Raw genomic sequence first — 19,638 nt, 5'->3', positions numbered from 1 at the left:
TTGGCCCACATCGGCGTTAAAAAATGAAAAAGGATATCACGTGATTAAAGTAGAGCCTTATAATGTTTAACCGTAACATAGGCTAAACATTCGACTTCGCCCATCATCGTAATCAGTAAATATCCTGTGTGCTTCAAATATGCAAGAGACTCGACTGATTCCCACGACCGTTGTCAATTCACGTCAAACTCAAGAGATAGGGGGGCCTGATGCAAAAGAATTCCATAGCGAAAATTTTTCGCCCCCCCCTTTACAGACCTCAAAAATTTCAGGGCCCCCCCTTTTTTTTTTTTGACATGAAAATTATCGGTCAACCCCATAGAAAAGAATATAAACTCGATTTTCCCAGGAAAATTTGCGGTCATTTTTTTTCAGCCCCCCCCTTAGGAGGGTCCAAACTTTTCAGGCCCCCACCTTTTTGCATCAGCCCCCCTTACAATACGAAATATGATAAGTAGACCTTTGACCTTAGCTGACGGCAGCATGTGACGATCTAACATGTCTAAATGGGCAACTGTACAAAACAAGAAATTATATTTCTATCAGAAAAGTATTATTTGGATCCACACAAATGACTCGATTTGAGTCTCCTCTTTAACCAGAAAGTTATCTCCCACGTGCACAGTGAAGGATAGGTCAGACATTGGCTGATCTTGTGCATATCCTGGTGTTCCATATCTGGCACTCATGTTCCATATCTGGCACTCTCCTGAATTGCAGATTATCTTTGAGGTTTAATTGTCTGTTTTCATTCCCGCACCTGTTATTTAAACTCGGTCGTAATCAATCTACAACGGGTTGTATTCGGATTCGTGGTTGCATCCTCATCAGTAAACGCACATGTTCGCGGCACACTGACGACGTCAACAGTAAAATGATTGGATCAGCTACAAATGTAATATTGACGAATGCTGAGCCATTCAAATCCATAACGTAATATCTATCTTCAACATAGGTTAATCCAAAATGAAGCAGGAACGTGTACAAAACATATGGCATATGAACCACAAAGTATACAGTCACAATGATAACGCTAGCACGGAGCGTTGCAATATCAAAACGGTTGTGGTTTCCGTGACGTTGCCCGTTTGGAATCTGTGGAGCAACCCTTGCTGCTCTTTTGCGTGCAACTATTGACAAAATTAAATACCCGACTATTAGAGTAACGAAGAGTGATAAAAAGAGAATGACGTTAGTTAGGAGATGATTTTCATTTTCATTTGGAAAACCAACACACATACTCAGTTTACTGAGGAAAACTCGGAAAACCGCAAATAAAACGGTGATTAATAGGTTTCCTATTTCCATACGAATGATAACTTGCTTTTGGATTTCCCAACGATTTCTGTGTAATATGCATTTCGCTCTTATGATAGCCATTTCTGCCATAATGAGCACGTCGTGCCATTTGAATAAAGTGATCAAGAACGCAGTAAGTTGACACAAAGGTGTCTGTAAAGACATGTGTCTGAGATGGTATCTGGTTAATGCGTTTGCAGCAGGCATTGCGATTAAAGAAGCTAGACCGTTTCCGACGCATAAAGCCGACGCCAGAATGTTGAACGACGTATGCAACCGTCTGTAACGCAGAACCGTTACACAAAATAAGGTATTAGACAAAGTCCCAAAGATGAATATGAGGACTTGTAACGTCATGGTAAGATACACAATAGCAGTCTGGTATGAATATGGTGAAAATTGCGCTTCAGTTGTTGATAGCGACGTTGAATGGGTTGAGTTTGCTTGATTTTCCTCCATTTCGTTCTTAACTTTAAAATAATATGAATCCACCTGCTCCGATGATACCGGTAAATTGATTGAAATTATAGAATCAACTCTCTTTCTTTGTAGAAATCAGCTATTTCATCAACGTGTTGAAGGGTGTGAATGAGATTACTTCTGTTATGCTATATCATTTGGCCTATAAATCATTAAATGAATAAAGAAGGATGTCTTCTTGTCATATCATAATAAGATAATAATTATATTAGCATAATAAATTATGACGCACACACAGAAAACTTTACTATTATAATCATAAATAATGTACCCAATAGATGGACGCTCAAAGCGAGGCTAATGACTCAATCTGATCTGGCCGCGCATACGCAAACCACCATTTCGACCAATGAATATGCATACTCAAATTACGAGACCGACATGAATAACGACATTTCATTGGTTAATGATAATTAATTATTGTATTGTTCGGTTTTCTTAGTATTTTCATGTAATCAGTATAATGGCCTTTTAATCAGCACCGACAATCGGCGTTGTATTGTAACTGTGCTGATCGCGTATGATTAATGCTCTGCGTGCTATCCATGCGCTTCAACGGAAAAAGTTGAAGTTTTGAAATATTTTCTCAAAATATCAAGAGCTATCTTAAGAACTACTGAACCAATACTAGGCTTGTTTGTACTCATTTTAATACATTTTTCATGCTGATTCCAAATATGGTCATGAAAATTTACATATCTGAAATTTTTTGAATTTTTAAAAAAATTTGAAACTTGTCGTCTGCAGTCGACACCCGCGTGAAGAGAGTTAAATACCACTAATTGCATATTACACCGTTTTCACTGGAAAATGGCTAATTAAGTGGGAAAATAGAACACTTTTAGTTAACTCTAACAATACCAGATGAAACTAGATGATTAAGATGCCAAGTTGTCAAAAACAAAGTGGGCAAAAGTTCACATGAGATACTTTTCTTGTTTTAACTTACATGAATTAAAATAGCAGTGCGCCCTCGATCAAGTTGGTACGTAATTGGGTAATGCGAATATTTACTAAAAACTAATGCCGAGTGGATCATGAACTTTGGTAATATTTCAACAAAAAATACGATATAACGAGAACAAATATACCGTTTTATAACTATGGGTATAAAGGCCATTTTCGTAAATGGAGATTTGACATATAACTTTCTGGTTCCTTTTGTATTGATGAAGATGTAATGTTCAGTATTTTTTGTGATTGATCTTGTATTCAATCTTCATGTACTTGTACTTTAGTGAATTTGGCTAGTGTGACTGCATAATGTTGTGTAACCTTTTTTAGAGGTTGCCTTTTTGTAATTCATGCATGGTTGATTGACTTGTCCTTTTGACTGTATCATTTTTGTTTTGTGTTGTTTTTGTTTGTTTTGTGTTTAGAAAAATCATAAAATCAGCCATACTTTATTTTGCGAGAATTATTAATAAATCATAGACAGTCACACCATCGCTGTCGAAAGATTAAAAAACTATGGGTATAAAGCGTGACACATAGAATAAGGGTGACTTGTGGAGCAGCACATAGAATAAGGGTAGCTTGTGGGGCGGCACATACAAGAAAGGGCTTGAAAACAGAGAAAAGCGCTTGTCGGTCACCAGTCACCTATTTACCATTTACGGCGGCACATGCAACTCTCTATCACGTATACGCAAAGGCACGCAACGCTGGCCTGGTTGTTGGACACACGCGCCCACTTTTTCTCCTATTTTTGACAAGTTGATCAAATATATTTTGCAATGTAAAGAAACCTTTATTCGTTAGCTTTAATAGACCAAAATAATTATATAAATCGGCTCACAACTTTTTGAAGATATGCTCTTCTAAAGAAAAGTAGCCGTTTTTCACTCTGTCCACGGATAGCAAACAGAGTGGTTGGGATGGGTCATGCTGTGGAGTGGCCTGCAAGATCACCCGACCTCACACCACTTGATGTCTTTCTTTGATGCAAAATCCAAAGCGACGTCTATGAGCGAAGACCACCAGCTAGCCTCCAAGATCTTCGCAGATGTATTACTGCTGCATTTGCAAGTATCCGGCGCATATGGATGGTACGCAACGCAACTGATGCAATGAGGACCAGAGTTGAAACCTGTATTCGCCAATGAGGGCAACCAGGAAGAGGGCAGAGCAGCACAGTAAACTCACTTCAGAAGAACCAAAGACAAACCAAACAACCCTTTCAAGGCTACCTTTTATCCCAAGAAGAGAAATGACTTATGTTGTAAACAAAAAGAAAGCAGGAAACAGCAAAGGAAGAAAGTAAGAAACATAGTAAAGCAAACAATAAACATAAATAATCAAGAAAAAAAGAGTAATTGCAAGTCCCATCCCGCATCCATTCACCCACAAATTAATTATACTTTAATAACAAAATCTAAAACACGGTAAAGCCCATTCGCTAAATAAAGTTATGTTATTTCATTGATAAATGTTGATATTCATGCATGGCACGTGTTCTCCTTTTTAATCTTGAAGTAGCAAAACCTCCTCCGTGGACAGAGTGGAAAACTGGTACATTTCTTAAAAAGAGCATATCTTTAAAAGTTGTCAGCCGATTGAAAAATTTATTTCGGTTTATTAAAGCTCACAATTTACGATTTCTTTACATAGCAAAATATATTTGATCAACTTTTCTGAAATAGGAGAAAAAACTCAATAAGGGTTCTTTTTGGGGGGGAGGCCTGTAGCTGTGGTGTTACTGTCTGTTCAATTAGCTTAGATTCTTGTATTTTTAAGATATTTGAAAAAATAAAAAAATAAATTTGGTCAAAGTCATCAAAGAAAAGTGTTAGCACAGCCTTAGACCCAATGTGATTTTAACTTTTCAAATTCCAAAGTTAAATTTAAAACCCCATTTCTTTTCAATTTTGCCTCATTTTAGGCAGTTACTTGGGTCCACCAAAAGGGTTCGCGACCTTTTCACAAATCGAGTGGGACGGTCCATTCTCAACTTAGGGCATAGGCCCTATCCAATTTAGCAAAACAATCTGCCCACCAATCTGTCCTGCCATTTCAATTGTTATACCGTTCCGGTTTATTGGATAGGGTCTATAAGTGATGCCCGAGGTGATGATGGTCCAGCGGTTTTGTTGCCCGAAATTATATGCGAGATTACGTTTTATGCATAAGGGTCGGTTCATAGTGAATATTCGTAGGCGAATATTCGGCTTCGAATACTTTTTGTGACGTCAAAATATATACGGCAACGAATAAAATATGAGTTGGATCGGATTAAATATCGCTCAACTGATAGCGAGATACTATTGATTTATATGAAAGGCTCGAGGTCACCTGAATATCGTTCGACGAACGATGATTTCAAAAATCCCCAATGATTTTGACATGCTCTCAAGACTGCAAACCCGATTCTGCTATTTTTTAATTCGCGGACCTATTTTCTCAATAATTATAAAAATGCGACTTTTTTTTGTAAAAATGCGACGAATTTATGTATAGGCTTTCCACTTTTATTTAAGCTATTTAATTCGCCACTCTTTCTGATTAATAAGTCTAAAGACCAGCCCAAAATACCTCAAATAGTTTCTGTATTTTACCGGAACAAATGGCGCATTGATTTAGTGGTGTGCCCCCTTATTAGTGCGGTAAAAGAGTACCCATTTTTATATGATATGAAAGTAAGGGACTATTAAGACGTCCAGGAAAAGGAAATTGCCTGGCATTAGGCAATAGCATTCCAATGCTGTAGTGATGGTACATGTATAAAGTAAATTATGATATTTAGGCTTACAAACATAACCTAAATGTACAAGTGAATGTTTCCATATTAACGTAGCTCTATTTAAATCGACTGATGCAGGAAAAAAAGTCTAACTCCAAATTCAGATTTATGCCTCCACCCCGGTTCAGAGGATGATTTAAGCACTTCCCACCACGCCACTGTGTTGACTTGCGGTTAGCACAGCTGTGTGAGTGAACATGACACCACTGCTCGCACATTGCATTGACGGGCATGGTTAAATTTGAATTTGGATTGATTTACAATAATGCTAGCCGATTTCACATTTTATGTTACCTACAGAAGGTGAATTATCCTTTATGCATACATCACTTTTGTTCTGAAATCGACCAAGTAATAATGACACACGCACAATATTCTTAAACAACATCTTTTGCACAGAATTCAATGGGATTTGAAAAGTAAAGTGGCAGTTGAAAACTAGTGATAACACGTTTGCAGTGCATGATGGGACTTCCTTAAATCATCCTCTGACCCCGGTTTTACATAAATAATGTTTGGCCCCAGTTCTAGGTCATTGGTTATTGATATAAAAATGCGTTTGCCACGGAGGTTCACCCATTTTTGTCATCTTTTCCGCACTAGCGGAATTCTTGACGTTTTTTTTGGGCACCTATAAACGATGTTATTTTAATTAATAATTAAGAGGGCAAAATAAGTAACATGTAGGAATGGATATATAGCGCTTTGCAATGAATATCTTCATAAACTATGCAGAACAACCAAAACCACGAGCGTTGGTACCCTATCATTGCGTGTTCTTTAAAAAAAAATTCTTGTTTATTTCTATAATTTGTGAATCAGGCATTAAAACACACTTAGGCCCTAGCAATGTAGGCCTACACAAGTTCGGAACGAGACTTTTTATCTTTTGACGCGTATTTCGGTCGAATGCCAAAATTGATTGCTCAATGAATCATGAAATGAGAGCAATACTACTTTGATGATACCGATCTCAAGTGGATATCAGCCAATGAAAAAAGTATTTACCGGAAATATATTTGTGGGAGTTGAATTTTGTTGAACTCGATAGATATATATTTGGTGGGTCACCGTTGGTGGTCTCATATATAACACTTGTGAGGGCTGTCATATTTGTCGTCGCTTCAATCATATCTAATGATTGATATTTATTTATTTATTTATTTATTTATTTATTTATTTATTTATTTATTTATTTATTTATTTATTTATTTATTTATTTATTTATTTAATTATGTATTTATTGACTTATTTATTGACTTATTTATTTATTTTTATTTATTTATTTATCTATTGCCTCATTCATTTCTTGATTTGCTTTGCAGTTGAAACCTGCAAGAAGGTATGGGTCAACCTCCGCACCGGTTACAGGCAGGTCGTAAATGCCCCGAAAAGCAAATCTTTTTGACTCTCAGGGGCGTAACCAGACCTGACCTTCCGGGGGCCAAATTTCCCATTTTCTGATCAAAAGTTTTAGTATTTATGTTCGAGAGAAAGCTCGTTTGCCGCGAAGCGTTAAACGGGTGGAGTCGGTGGGGTCCAGGGGCAAAGCCCAGGCGGGGTCAAGGGGGCTGAGCGCCATGAAGCTCCTGGTTTTTGGCATATTAGAAAATATCAGTGTTTCAGAGAACAAATTTCACAATGAAAGTAGTAGGCCTATAGATCTTCTTCTCTTTCTTTCCCTTTTCTCTTCTCCCTTGCGTCCCTTCCCCTTTTCTCTTCTCCCTTCCCCCTTCCCCCTTGTCTTCCCTCTTTTTCTTTTCTTCTTTTCCCTTTCTCTTCCCTCTTTCTTTCCTTTTTTCTCTTCTCCTTCCCCTTTTTTCTTCCCTCCTTTTCGCGCCTTCCCCCCTTTCCCCCTTCCCAATTTTTTACTCTTCTTCCAGGGTTTTTGTGTCCGGGGCAGCTTGCACCCCCCGGCCCCCACTGGTCAGGCTACGCCACTGCTCCTATTTAGACCCATTTATACAGAAATTAAATCATGACAATAGTTAAATGGAGTTTACCTATTATGATTTTATTAACTTCGTTAAAGAAATTCTCTAAATTTTGCTTACCTTGGTCAACGGGCAATACTTGTTAACAGTCGGGCAACGCTGTGAATTGTAGAAATATATCTTTCTCCGGTTCATAGTTTTATATTCGAAGCCGCATATATTTTGACGCCCAAAACGTATTCGTCGCCGAATATTCGCCTTCGAATATTCACTTTGAACCAGCCTTAACATTATGCTGAGCATTTTTTTCCTAAACAATGACATTAGAATTATGGATTTCATTCTTATTTCAACTGGATTACAATGTAAATTGAGTTTTGTTTAATACCATCATTCCTTTCCCAAGACTATCAACATTCGCTTGACATTTTTTGAAAATAAAATGTGACGTGTCATGTCAAAAGGAGACACTTTTGGGCAGGATCGTAAATGGAGAAAAAGCCAAAAATCTGCCTGGGGTGATTTTTTTTTACAATTTTGGTTTGTTGCGAATTTGTGATGTTAATAATGTTTAAATTATTGTCTGATAGTTTCAGACCGGAATATAACTGGCATCTTGTATTTTTTGAGACATTTTTCAAGGTAATTCCTACTCTCGACACTGTCAATAATATTTTTAAAGGCCGATATCTCAATTTCCCATTTTATAATACCATAACTTACGAACTCAATATCTTCTCTTAGGAATGTCTGATTTCATTGGGGAAAACGGCATTATGGAGCAAAATATCTCTATATCTAAGATATGTAAAAACCTCAAAATTGATAACCTGCCCAAAAGTGTCTCCTTTTGACATGACACGTCACAAATGTAGTTTTATAATAGGCCTAGGCCTACACCTTCACAGACCCATTCACACAATAAATAAATAAATAAATAAATAAATAAATAAATAAATAAATAAATAAATAAATAAATAAATAAATAAATAAATAAATAAATAAATAAATAAATATCCTATTCTGGAAAACCTTAGTTCATCTTCGCATTTTTATAATAACGTAATGTTTCAACAGTGGGGTTTCACACAAATTATTTTTTATAGCATAGGCCTACTGGCAAATAATTATAGCTACTTAGCTAGACAATACTTCCTGATGCGGATGGTCGAATAACCCTTACGAAAATGGCACACAGTTTTTGAACGCATGCAGCATGCAAGCAGCACGCGTGCCGCACCGCATGCAGCACGCGTGCAGTTGGTAGCGTGCGGATGCGTATATTTGAAACGAGGCACGCATGCAGGGAAGCGTGCAGATGCTTGCTGCATGCGTGCAGGTCATGAGCGTGTGCAGTTTGCATGCAGCATGCAAATCCATTAGCGTGCACTGCATGCGTGCAGCACGTACTGGCTATATATATGCGAGACAAAATCATGAAAAAAAAATCAAAAATAATGGGTAAAAGTGTATACTGTCCTTACAATTGGTCTTACATAACCTGGCTATCCATTTCACAATGAACCAAAATTGCTTAGGTTAATTTTATACAAGTCACTTATCTAACTTAACCTACCTGATTTTGAACCTGGGACCTTCTGCATGGGAGTCTGATGCTTTACCATTTGAGCTATTGGGATATACACATTTGATTAAGTGTTTTAAGTTAATATAAGCAATATTTTGATGACTAAACCGGCCAAAGTGCATCATTTTATGAATATTGATCAAATTTACTGTGAATATTGATAACATTCACTATAAAAATGTTGAATTTTGTTTTGATTTTTTGCAGTGCCAATTAACTGTTGATTCATTAATGGCATACCAACATTGGCCCAATATTGCAATGCCAACTATCGAAAAAAAAATGGCATTCCAACATTGGGCCAATGATGCAATGCCTACTATTGAAACAGGAATGGAATTCCAACATTGGCCCAATGTTGCAATATCAACTTTCGAAACAGGAATGACATTCCAACATCGGCCTAATGTTGCAATCCCAACTATCGAAACAGGAATGGCATTCCAACATTGACCCAGTGTTTCAATGCCAACTATCAAAACAGGAATGGCATTCCAACATTGGCCCAAAGTTGAAATGGCAACTATCGAAACAAGAATTTGCTTGCCCTCCCTCTAGACCTGCCAAAAATGCTTGCCCCCTCCCCTGTTGGCCTGCCAAAATTGCCCCCCTGCTCCCCTCTTGGTCTGCCAAAAATCTTGGTCTGAAGGTTAAATACTTAGAAAATTTTGGTCCGAAGGCTAACTTATTTGTAAACATTTAAAAAAATTTTCACTTCTAGATCATTGCCAAATTGTGACTTGATGTCAGTTGTGTAAAGGTGAATTAGTCATTGAAAATCCTGCATGCATGCAGCATTTTACCTTTACTGCTTCTGGAAACCCTGTATGCGTGCAGCATTCTAACTTTGTGATCTGGAAATCCTGCATGCATGCAGCAATATGCGTGCTGCATGCAAGATGCGTGCAATTTGCATGCAGTCCTACAGTCCGCACACAAGTGTAGTCTGCACGTAATTTGCGTACAGATTGGTAGTCTGCACGCAGGTTCTGCAAGCAAATTGTGTGCGCGGTGGATATTTGTGTGCGGTGCCTGCATGCACACAGCTGGTTCGCACACATGAACACGCTACCAGCAGGTCTTGCATGCATGCTGCACACATCTGCACGTGTGCTGCACACTGCCGCACGCGTGCTGCATGCTGCCGCACACATTTTTCATTGCTTGCATTTTCGTAAGGGAAATACTATATCAGCGCATCTACTTATTATGACATTCGTCCCCATTGCACTAAATGGATTGCTTCTAAAAAGTTTATGATACCCGCCGTTCTACGGCTTTTTATTTAAAAAATATCGTGGGAAAAGACCAAAATTGAAAAGAAATGGGGTTTCAAATTGAACTTTGGCATTTGAAAAGTGTAAATCACGTTGGGTCTAAGGCTGTGCTAACACTTTTCTTTGATGACTTTGACCACAATGTTTTATTTTTTCAAATATCTTAAAAATGCAAGAATCTAAACTAATTGAACAGACAGTAGTTCAATATGTTGTGAAAATATTTTACCTGGTGACCCCGTGTTGACATTGGCTAAATAAGCTGTATTTTTACTCGAAAGGGTGATCATTCTTGTCGTCATTTTTAGTATCACAGACGACGACCTTTTAGTAGACTTTCTTACCAGTCGATTTTGTTATCCTAACTACAGTTCTCCTTTTGAAAAGTGAACTTCGACGTACTAGTGCAAAAATTGTTGTCGCCAGCGACGATTGGTGTTTACTTGAACACTAATATCATCGAACATAAAAGAATAGCTTTGTCACTAATTATCTTCTATTGTCAAAAGTCACATTATTACTAATTAATTAAAGATGATTAATAACAACATATGTTGGCTAGTTATTGAAATTGGATTCTAACCCCACCACATGATTGGATATTTCTCTGCCATAAGCATTTTACTCGATACGTCCAGCTGTTCTAAGGGGCGCACCAATTGATTATCATGGGGAAGGTATGAAAGTTTTAGTCGTAGCTAACCCCAAATCTCTACAGATTGGTTTATGTTAAGGTGGCCAAACCCATCATTACAAGTGGTACATGAATTTGGTTTGGTTGGTAACAGTTAAAGCCATATTATAACATTTGCTGAGGAGAACGCCCTCAAAAAAAATTTAAATTCTGGTTTTTACACGATCAATAAAGATACTCTGCAAAAATCCAGACTTTAGGTGCTGTAGTCTTGTCAAAATCCGAGATTTTGATTAAAACGCTGGAACCGGCGTTTTATTATTACGATGGAAGTATTAGTCTAACACGTATGCACAGTACGTACACGGCGTGCGGGATACACATACACACACCCCCAGAGGATCGTACCGTATTACAACCGCGGGAGTAACATGCACGGGCGCTAGTAGTAAATTCCAATTTTCTATGCTTTACCTCACTTGTTCGGCTCAAAATTAAAAGGGGACATATCTGACAGTAAAAGCTAACATTTTATGGAAAATAAATACTAATCTATTTTTTTTTAAATGTTATAATATGAGTTTAACAATGTAATCACTGTTTGGTTCATGTTTAAATGGATCGGTCGAAAATTCATCCATTAATGTTGGTGACTGGCAATACAGTTGCAGATCACATCACAAATTCACACACATGTGTGAACAACAGCTCTTTCTTCATAACTCCATGGTGTGGTGCAGTGCCGTACTCATTACTCTGACTTTCGTATTCGGCGAGGAGGACGATTTCGACCTCCTGGTTTGTTTACAAACAGAGAGGTAAAAAAAAAACCGTTCCGCTTGTCCAAACACTCAAGTATCAGAAGGATGGTCCACAATAGCGTGATTCACGTAACCTGAATAGGGATTAAAAAAGCTGTCACGTAGAACCAGGAATAATAGACAAAGGGATAGGCATCCTAGTCTGCTGCCCTCATTCGAAATATGTATCCTAGGTCTAGACAATAGGCGGATTAGCGGCCATTTTGTCTTCGACATGATTTATTTATTTATTTATTTATACTTTAGTACACAAATATATAAGTTAACAGGTTTACAATATTAAAATTATATTCTAAATATACATTCTGTAGTAAATCGATCAAATGACGGTGATTGTTCAGGTATTATATGCTTGATAAAATTAAACTGTCTGACCAGCTAGTATTCTCCTCCGCCGTCAGTGTGATTCCAGACACTCCACGTACCGTGTTGCGAAGGTGAAGGAGACTAAAGCTGTATTGACAAACACGCATGCGTTAACAAATATGTAGCCTAGGTCGAACAATAGCGTGACGTAGTTTCCGGCATTGTTCCTATGCACTTTCACCCTCCTGGTAGAACCATGTGCTTCTATTGTCCAATTTGCCATCAAGATTTCATATGGAAACAGTTCAGACCCAGTACACGATCATGTCAGAAATTAATATTTTTGTTCTGGGTCTGATTATTCGGACTAGGTGTGGTGATAAAAATTACGCCAAATTATACCACCCCTGTCTGGGTATATCAAATAAATGTAATAATAAACAATAATGTAAATCCTATCATTGGCTAGGATAGGTCTTATAATCATATACAGCACGGGGCAAGTCCGCCCTTGCATCATGATTTTTAATTTCCCTTCTTCTGCCGTTAATGAAAGCTCAATGATCTTACAAATGTGGTAGTATTTAGCTACAGCATACAGCTTTGAAGTGTAAAAGCTATAGCCTTCTAACATGAGAATTGCCCTCTCTGGGCAAGATTGAAAACAAATAGGGCGGACTTGGCCCGGTCTCCCCTAGACATTTTCCCTTCCACTTCCCATAAGTTTATGGGAAGGTCTTTTTTACAGATCCTGGGTCACGGGAGTTCTCTATATATCACGTCCGTGCTCGCAGGCACTGCTTTGCCGTTTGTGTAAGCGGCTGCAGAGAGTAGTTATTCTTGATGAGAGGGCACTCTATTCACGTGGTTTCTTTTCCAACGCTAAAAGATCACGAATTTTGGTAGTTTGGAAATGAAAAGTGTCCGCACTATCGATTGATTACGTAACTGTTATGAATAATTTATTAGGTTTTTCAATGCAATCGCCTCGACCCATTAATACATATTATCTATATTACCAAAGTACTTGGAATAACAATAACTACGCCCGAATACTGATGGAGTTTTAATGGCGTTTAATGGCGTTTCTCCTCTCCATACACAGATGAACAAATACAATAGATGAAGGTCAACACGTATGACCTCCTATGTGACATGTTATATGTGATGTACACAAACCTGAATATCATAAAGACCACTTATTCGTTTGTGCATATGAACTGCACATTTACGTTGCTAAATATTACTCATTATATATTATGACAAATATTGGTATTATGACAATACGGTATATACATTGTATATAAAACGACTAATAGTAGGGATGCCCACTGTCCATACAGTTTCCACTAGAACGATTTTTCATTTACTGTGTGCGTGCACTCACACACGTATTGTCTATGGAGAAACTGATCGATACAAGAAATCCCAGGCCTGTTAAATGGCGTACATACTTGTTTTTGATCCAAATGTAGGCCTATATCAGGGTGTTTCAAGAAATTCCTGATTCCACCGGAAAACATTAACCAAACTTTTTCCTGATTGGTCAGTAAATAGAGAGGACCTTCCTCCATGCAGAGATCAACTTTTTTTAATTAAAAATTTAATGAGATGAGAACTACAACAGGTTGAAGTGACACCATTCCGTGCATCAGTTGTTCAAACGCAATTATTTCCGAATTTGGAGTGAATCAGACAAGCAAACTTACATAGTCATAAAATGTAACTATTTTTGAAGACAAAATGTACAGGATGTTAAGAAGTTTAAGAATGTTTAAGCCTACCGCGGCCCATCTCAAATCATGCACTTCTCACTACCATGTCCATTTCATATGCTATCCATCATGGCTTCCATGCACACACAGTGTATTGCTCAATGTATTAAAGATAACCTTTGAGTTGGAGCAAATTTCTCAAAATTGGTAGTGATTAATATTACCAAACTTATGCCATGATGAAATATAATAATTTTTGAAGATAAAATGTGCTGACCGTAAAAGATTGAACAATGTTTAAGACTACCGCCATTCATTTGAAATAATGCACTTATTGTTCATCTCATCTATGGAGATATTTTCCATGGCGGCCATTTATGATCATGCTTGCGGTTTCACCAAACAAACCATGGGTTTTGAGGTCTTATATTTTTTGTTGTATGTCAACAAAATCGATTAAATTTTCAGGATGATCTTATTTTCATGTTGTTATAAGCAAATATAATGTTCCAGATAACGCTAGTTAATAAATACATTAAGAAAAAGTACCTTAAAATTGCACTTTCTGTTAGTAATCCTTTTTGGACTTTAACTTTTTAACATGTTCTATAGCAGCCCTATATAAAACCGTAACACTCAAAAGGCCATATCTCTGGAATGAAACGTCCGATTAAGATTATTTAAACGCCAAAATGTTTCTTTCATCAATTCCCAGCCAATAAGTCAGGTCTGAATCAATTTAAAAGTATTTCAATTTTTAGTGGACATGCCTACTAATAGATCCTACTATCATGGCGTCAGGTCAATGTTCATCATATCCCGTATGTTTCTTAAAATTCATTCATATTTGAGACAAATTGCTGTGCTCTCATTTTATAGGTGCACAGGTAGATCCGTGTTTTTTTTTAATTTTCATTTCTTTTTAATGAAAGAATTAAGGTTTTCCACTGCACGGGGACACAAGGGTGATACTAATTTTAATGTTAGTTATTACGGACTTAGGCTAAACTACTCAATTACAAATCTCTAAATCCCTTTCTTCTTGTCTATTGATATTTTGAATAGTGTTTATCTTTCCCTAATAGTATAGTAGGAATGACCAGCACAACAGCCTCATTTGGACATTTTTTGTGTTTACCATGCAGCACTGAACACACCCACCGACGCACCCCCCCCCCCACCCCCACACCCACCCCACACACACACACACACACACCCTCAATGGGGTTGTCCATGCTGAACTGACCAAAGGATCTCGCTTGAGTGCACACAAAGTGCATCCAGTATTATTAATATCAGGCTGTTTGTCAGCAAACATAGATTGAATACAATACCGCTCTTTTCAAATATACTTATCGTACAGGTGCGAATTAATCAACCGTGGTCGGGCAACACACATCACATCAACATGATCAAAGCCTACTTTCAAGTAGATGTGTAACTACTTGATAATAAAGGACTATGAATAGGTGCAACAGGATTACCTACGGGATTATCTCAAGGATATAATTCTGTTCTCCCTCCTTTTCTTACATCTCCTCTGATATGTGCTAGTGCCATTGGTTATTGTTAAAAGGCAATAAGGTGTGTAATTGCAATATTTCCTCTGAATAGGAAAGACTCGCTACATCGAACTATGGATGCTGGTGGTCAGGAATAATAGACAAAGGGATAGGCATCCCAAGTTACGTAACCAAACCGGAAGATGTATCCTAGGTCTAGACAATAGACGGATTAGCGGCCATTTTGTCTTCTACATTATTTTATTCACGTGTCCTTATACTTAAGTACACAAATATATAAGGTAACAGGTTTACAATTTTTAAATTATATTTTGAGTATACAATATATTCTGTAGTAAATCGATCAAATGACGGTGATTGTTCAGGTATTATATGCTTGATAGAATTAAACTGTCTGACCAGCTAGTAATCTCCTCCGCCGTCAGTGTGATTCCGGTCACTCCACGTACCGTGTTGCGAAGGTGGAGGAGACTAAAGCTGTATTGACGAACACGCATGCGTTAAAAATGATGTATCCTAGGTCGAACAATAGCGTGACGTAGTTCTCGGCATTGTTCCTATGCACTTTCACCCTCCTGTGATGGTTCGCAATACTGTTATTTAGGAGAAGGTCCCGGGGGGGCACTCCAACTTTGGAGGTGACGCGTATGTAGCACACCGACACCGCCTGGCTAATAATTATTTGGTGCAGAAGGGACACTAAAATGAATACACGGGATCGGTACACGTGAATTGCTATGCACGATTTTGATATCAGACGAAAATCTTCTGATACCGGGTTAGAAAATGATGAATATCTCCCGTCATGATTTTTTTCTCAAGAAACCAGATTTGGTCTCATAAACTTGGAAATACGTGTTGAACAGATATGATAGTCGCTAGAATGCGCTTTGAAAATTGGCCGTGCGCTTTGAACTCAAAATTTGACCATTTTATATTGCGTTGGTCCTGTTATGGACTACAGCGTGCAGCGTGTAGTACAGCTGCACTCACTGTAGGCAGTATAAAAGTCGATGACCATTGACCTCAATGGGGTATACAAGCTTAATCACGCACAACCAAGATCGATTACCCGGCTATTGTGAGTAGCCTTAGTTATGTCCCTCGACTAATTATTAGTTTAAAAGAGCTTTAAAGGTTTGAACCAAATGGCTAATCGTGGCTGTGGATTTAACCTACCATGGCGATTCCTGCCATGAAGATATAGGGTCGAAGACACTGTGTGTAGGGCTGTTAAGACCCCTTTTTCAGCATCGCTGTCACCCAAAGACCCCATATTTTTTTACGAACACATGCTCGCTCCGCGCTCTGTCACCCGAAGACCCCTATTTTTCCATTTGATCTGTCACCCAAAGACCCTTATAAGTTCAATTTGAACAGCAACTTTCATTTATCACTGATTTTGTTACTTATTTTGAAAAAATAAAGAAATTTGAAGCCAATTAGAACTAGAAATTCGATTTTCGAGGTTTTTGTGGCGCTGTTTTGGTCTTACCCAAAGATTCCATTTAAAAAAAAAGTTATGTTCTCACCCAATGACCCCATATTTTTTACATTTTGCTCTCACCGAATGCCAAAAATCATGCTCTCACCCAATGACCCCATATTTTTTACATGTTGCTCTCACCGAATGCCCCTTAGTGCGAAAGCGCCAGCCCTACACCTATATCCATTTCAAATTGAAGTACCCCCGGGGAGAAGGTATCTTCCAAATCCAATTCGAAATGGGATGGGGCTATCATAATTGACACCAAAGTTATCGTACATAGTTTGAAAATTATTTGGCAGGGGAAAAAAAACAGTCTCGGTGGAGGAGATTTAATAAAAATCGAGGTCTGTATAATTATTGAGTTATCATCAACACAAAGTGCTCTAGGAGCACTATAATGTTGTTGCTGGTAGTTAGGGGTTACGGTTGTGATAATTCAATTTGGTAAGTTTGTACAATACAGTGGAGTGTGGGCATTATTTGTGGAGTGATGAAGGGGAAGGTGGTTTTAGCTCTGAGTATTTACCCAGAGATAGAATCTAGACGGTGCACAGTGTCGACAACCTGTATAATAAATATTTTTCCCTGAAATGAATCACGTCTTAATAATCCGTCGGTAAGCGACGGGCGATTGGTATTTCACCGAACGCAAGAAAAGGAGTCCTATCTGATTGGCTAGGAACCGATCGCTAGATCGCTCAGTAATGAAGTACAAACTCAGATCAGGGAAGTGATACTAGGTACTTCCCTGCTCAGATGTAGAGATGTATTCAATTCCATTTAAATCAATATGTCTCACTATGGTGCATTGTATTATAGACTTGTGATTTAATATTCTATAGCCAGTGCTTATGCACGTGGATCTGAGCTGAATGGGTTATGCCTGTTCTTTTCATATGATTATAATTCTCAAACAGTTGAATATATCACATTATTATCGTACGATTTCAAAACATTTCGGTGAAAATGCAGTAAAATTTATGTGTTGAAAGAAAACGATAATCGTATCTTAGTTAATTGAAATTCCAGTGAGTTAATTGAACCTGGGTTTTACCTGAAACAAATCAAAATTTCTTGTAATGGCAACATCATATGGGGCACTGAGCATGCGCAGGTCGTATAAGCGTGTATGAATGGAAACGCTGCGGTATCTCATATCATGTAAGTGATGTACTTATTTTTAGCCTAAGTCGTTCGGCCTATCTCGAACAAAATCGCCATGCGTAGCTGTTGAAGAACGAGATGATGACGCTGTGCGGTGCGACAGTCTTTATATTTTTGCAACCAGAACTCCCACATTACTTTCGAGTTTGGAGATACACCCCCTAGATGGAGGTCATGACCTCAATTTCACACATATGGGTGTAGATATCAAATGGAGTCACCCTTCAGGTAACGCCATTTGAAATTCACACTCCCTATAGGGTAACTTCTTCTTTTATTATCTTACGTAGATCCAACGTCTGAACCGCCTGAGGGCGCCAGACAACACATTGACAGAAGGGAACATGCCTAAATCGATCATCATTGGTACGGTGGTACCTGCACTCCCTGCTTGGAAGATTAAGGTCGTGTATTACATACGGGGTGTGTGGATTTCAACTGGAATGGTCCAACGGTTGATCTGGAGCAGGATTTGAAGGATTTCAATTTTAGCTTGCATGCACGTCTTTGGAGTCAGTGTTCAAGTGACTTTATTTGATTTGTTGTTAATGAGGAGTGCCATGATACATCTGCATTCTCGAGAATAGGGCGCACATAACATTTGTACACAGTAATTAATTATTCACCATTGAAACCAATTTTTTTAGCAGTTTTAGCATATACAACTTTTTTGTTATTTCGTTAACATTTTCCTCTCAATTCAGGTAACTTTGAAGTTGAACGCTTAGGGTCTTCGCCTCAGTTAAGGCGGGGTGTTTCCTTTTTGAAACAGATCTGAATGGCCTGACACTTACTACGGTTCAAGCTAAGCTTGTTTTTGTTTGTCCACTCAGTGAACTGAGTTTGTTCTCGCCATGTTTGCGATCTCTCGTAATGAAACTTCAATTTACTACAAAGTCTCTAACTACCGGTGAAGTCAACGCGCTCATACAAATTCAGTTGTGTCAGAGTCTTCTTAACAAGGAAGTTGGAAGTATGCGAGCCTAATAGCAAAAGGAGAATGTTTGCAAGAATAACCATCCACGTATAAGTCGATTTAATGCATACACGACTCCTCTAATAGGCCAGCATTAGCCGTAGATGAAAAAGGAGATCACGTGATTATAGTAGAGCCTTATGTTTAACCGTGACATAGGCTAAACATTTGACTTCGCCAATCATCGTAATTGTCCTGTGTGCTTCGAATATGCAAGAGACTCGACTGATTCCCATGACCGTTGTGAATTCACGTCAAACGCAAGAGATATCAAAATACATTACAACACCAAATATGGTAAGTGAGACCTTTGACCTTGGCTTTACGGCAGCATGTGACGAACTAACATGTCTAAATGGGGAACTGTACAAAACAAGTAATCATATTTATATCAGAAACCTAACGGCCAATATTATTTGGATCCACACAAATGACTCGATTTGGTTCTCCTCTTTAACTAGAAAGTTCCCACAGTGAAGGATAGGGCACATGTACTGGGGGAACTGTGCAAAACAAGAAATCATATTTATATCTGAAAAGTAACGGCCAATATTTTTGGATCCACATAAATGACTCGATTTGGTTCGCCTCTTCAACCAGAAACTTATCTCCAGCAGTAAAGAATAGGGCACAATGTACTGGATAATTGGCTGACATTGTTCATATCCTGTTGCAATACTCCTGTTTTATACC

The sequence above is a fragment of the Amphiura filiformis genome, chromosome 18, assembly GCF_039555335.1.
Source record: "Amphiura filiformis chromosome 18, Afil_fr2py, whole genome shotgun sequence".
In the NCBI taxonomy this organism is placed as follows: domain Eukaryota; kingdom Metazoa; phylum Echinodermata; class Ophiuroidea; order Amphilepidida; family Amphiuridae; genus Amphiura; species Amphiura filiformis.
Note: the sequence above shows the minus strand (reverse complement) of the source record.